Raw genomic sequence first — 3,951 nt, 5'->3', positions numbered from 1 at the left:
AATGTCAAAAAATATGTTAAGTATCCTTAAAAATTGTATACTTCTTAAGAAAGGCATTTGTCCTCAAAAACAAAGTTCTGTTTTCAGAAATGAAAAGTTCATACAAAGATTTATGTATAAAGCTGTTTAATGCATTGAATATAGTAATTAAAAGTAGAGGCAAATCAACGGGTCATATACCTCTATAACATCTGTATCAGGTGGAACACAAGTAATTGTAGAAGAGGATGGAAAATTCTCGAAATATTTTTTTGAATAAATGCAGCATGAGATGGAATTGTGTAATCGGATTTGACAAATGCTTATCAAGATGACTGAAAGGAACTAATTACTAGTTATCTCTGGTTATTATGAATGAATTTAAATTTTGTTATGTTTACCTGTCTTTTTAAAGTTCTCTACAATGAAAATACTATACAATGAGAGAGGGAATATAAGTGAGTAGTTGAGAATTAGCTCCTGATGCCAGTTCTGGCCCCATCACTTACTATTTAACCTGAGGCAAGTTATTGAGCCTCTCTGTGCCTCGGTTTCCTCATCTGTAAAATTGGGTAACAATAGTACAAACACTCAATAGGGTTTTTATGACAGTAAATGATTCAATCACATAAACCTTTAGGACAGTTTCAGGGACAGTGTAAGTGCTCAAAAGTGTTAACTATTCTTAATTTTTTAGAAATCACAAAAAAATTTTAAATTATGCAATCGGTCTGTTTCTCAAAGAACACTTTAGTAAACCTGTATGCATAGAACTCCCCCTTCCCAATTTTAAGTTTTTTCCTTGGGATAAATTCTCAGAAATGAAATTCCTAAATCCTTGATAATTTTTGCTGAAATTCTTTCCAAAGCTGCTATAAGACATTTCATGCCAAAAATATGTGACATCACCTGTTTTAGAAAACTCTTACTAAGTTGTTATTTAAAAAATAGGTATGTGATGAAGGAAAATGGCTAATATTTTTAATTTAAATTTCTTTGATAATTTTTGAGATTAATACTTGTTATGCTTACTATTGCTAAACTTTCTTTTTTGTAAAATCATTCCTATCCTTAACTTACTTAATTATTGATATATTAGTGTTTTTCTTATTGACATGTATAAACTCCTCACATGGTAGAAATATTAAGCAACTTTCTGACATAGCAGCTCTAAAGATTTTTCTCATTTGTGGAATTATTACTATTTTTTGGTTTGATATAAAGAAATTTAAATATCTCATTGTCAAATCTATCCCACTTTTGCTTGGCAAATGTTGGGATTGATTTTAAATTTAACAACTTCAGCTGAGAAGATTTTTGACATAATTCTATGTTATTACATTAGCCCTTAAAAGCTTTTCAGCGATCGCTATAGGGAATGACATTTTTTAATTTTGGAAGAGAACTTTTGCTCACTAAGGTGACTGGCCAGGAAGCACGAGTGAGCTTGGTTCATTAATCAGTCTGAAAGATTTCTAAAAATTCTGCGTCATCAGGCAGAATCTTCAAGGTGGTAGCTTACACCCTCATCCCCTTCAAAGTACAAAAACATAGGTTCCTCTCACTAATCACTAGGTAAATGTCCCCAGGGTAGGCAATCTACGACTGAGGCCACATTGACCTCTACCTTGTCAGATTAGGCCAGAAACCACGTGGCATACCTCCCTGAGAGTGGTTTGATCAAATGGTCAAGTCCCACAGCACGAAACTGTGGCATGTGATGTTTCCATGATCCCAGGAAGAAAACGGACGAGCCGACTGTTTCAGGCAGAGACCTGTTGACAAGAGCTTGAGTAAGTCTCCATGTACATCGAGTACTTTGGAGACACCAAAGGTGTAACTTTCAAGGGCAAAGACCTCAGGACAAAGCAACTTGAAGAAGCCAGGAACTAAGGAGGGGACATTTGGTTCAAAACTTGAAGTGGCTCCCCCCCGCCCCGCCCCAAGATTGCATGACAGGTCAGTTTGTGTTTTGATTCCTCAGTTTCTCCATGCTTCTTCCTCTTGTTGCTGTGTCCTTCCAGAAATATCCTGAATTCTCAAAGCTAAGTGATAGCGAGTGTATGTTAGAAAGCCGTCCCTGCCAAAATAAAAGGTTATTTATAACAGCAAAAGGTCACTTAGTTCATCAGTATCTAAAGAAGTGGCCACTCGTCTGGACATTTTATTATAAATGAAGGCACTTTCCTTGAATGTTGACCCTCTGCCTTGCTTTGTCTACGTTACCTCTTGTCTTTCTTTCTTTTATTTATTTATTTTTTTTGAGATGGAGTCTCGCTCTGTCGCCCAGGCTGGAGTGCAGTGGCCGGATCTCAGCTCACTGCAAGCTCCGCCTCCCGGGTTCACGCCATTCTCCTGCCTCAGCCTCCCAAGTAGCTGGGACTACAGGCGCCGGCTACCACGCCCGGCTAATTTTTTGCATTTTTAGTAGAGACGGGGTGTCACCGTGTTAGCCAGGATGGTCTCCATCTCCTGACCTCGTGATCCGCCCACCTTGGCCTCCCAAAGTGCTGGGATTACAGGCGTGAGCCACCGTGCTTGGCTGTTACCTCTTTTCTAACTGTTGTTCACTAAACTGTACGAGCAAACTTAATCTCTTCTTAGGCATATTATACGATAATGACAACACATTACACAAAAATGGTCTAAAATATTTTTCTTTTTGTCTTCAAATATTTTCCCCTGATACACTCATGAATCTCTTTGACAGCACTATTGTGGGATAACATTGACACTCAGGCCATCAGAAATGAATGGAAGCTGACAACATGCTTTAACCTAAATTGTAAAGACTGTTGTCTGGCTATTCAACTCAAAAACAGAGTTTACATAACCACCTAGCATGGTTTCTGGTTATGTAAAATGTGACTGAGTATCTGAATCCTGGATCAAAAGCTTCCTCCACATGAATGGTTCAGTTAGGAGGGGGAAGAAAACCCAAGATTGAACTTTGCCAATGAAAGCATGGATCATTTCACATTTTGCTTTGTGAAAGAGCAGAAAGTAAAGACAAATGAGGAATATGCACGGGGCACATCAGAACACCAGGTCAGTGGAAAAAATAAGCCTGGAAAATGTGGGGGAGAGAAGCGAATGACTCAAAGGAAAGTCACGAGGACCTGGCAAGCTTTCAAGAGAAGTTGAATAACAGGGGAAGAGAAATGCTTGACTTGGGGACGAACAACTCAAAAAAGCTCTACGTTTAGTTCCTCAAGGGTTTCTTGAGCATTTTCTAGGAGCTATGCACCTTGTAGGCCCAAAGTACTGGGCACGGGGGACATACAAAGAAATATGTGTTTTCATCCTTGACTTTGCAGAGCTACTGCAGGTTTAAAGCACAAAGCCTTCATGGGGGATAAATAAACATAAGTGGCGGGGGGGAGGTTCTGATTGAAAACTATAAATGCCCAACATGCAGGACAGTGAATACCTACACTATGGGCTATCAGGGATAGGAGAGATAGACACTCACCTGGAATCTGAGATGGGCATTGAAATAATGGGGGCAATTTGGGCAGAAAGAAGACACAATGTCCCAGGAGGGAGTGAGCCCAGGCATAGGTTTAAAGATGGGGACAAGCTTAGCAAGTGTGGGTGCACGGCCAGGAGACCGCCTGGCAGGGATGAAGGCTGTGCATTGTGACCAGACTGAAGATCATGTGGGGTGATAGAATGAAGAGTATGGCTGTGAAACAATGGGTAGCAGAAACCAAAAAGTCACAGTTGCAGAGACACTAGATGCACCCTAAGGGTACAATGTCAAATGATGAAAATTGAGCTGAAAAGTGACATAAAAACAGGTGCTTGTAGTTTTAAGAATCAGTGGGCACCAATCATTAAAAAGTCAACAAACAACAGGTGCTGGAGAGGATGTGGAGAAATAGGAACACTTTTACACTGTTGATGGGACTGTAAACTGGTTCAACCATTGTGGAAAACAGTAGGGCGATTCCTCAAGGATCTAGAACTAGA

At 39.5% G+C, this 3,951-nt stretch overlaps 1 protein-coding gene across 1 annotated transcript in view; it reads left to right on the top strand.

Moving 5' to 3' along the window:
* The first annotated feature begins 1,688 nt into the window (after positions 1-1,688).
* OFCC1 (orofacial cleft 1 candidate 1) overlaps positions 1,689-3,951 on the top strand; it is a 513,529-nt gene continuing 511,266 nt past the window's right edge. The window contains 1 exon segment of the mRNA XM_011962909.1: positions 1,689-1,938. The gene's annotated coding sequence lies outside the window, so the exon portion shown is untranslated.

This window comes from Colobus angolensis, unplaced genomic scaffold (genome assembly GCF_000951035.1).
Source record: "Colobus angolensis palliatus isolate OR3802 unplaced genomic scaffold, Cang.pa_1.0 Scaffold6, whole genome shotgun sequence".
NCBI lineage: Eukaryota > Metazoa > Chordata > Mammalia > Primates > Cercopithecidae > Colobus > Colobus angolensis.
This window is presented reverse-complemented; position numbering and strand designations above follow the sequence as displayed.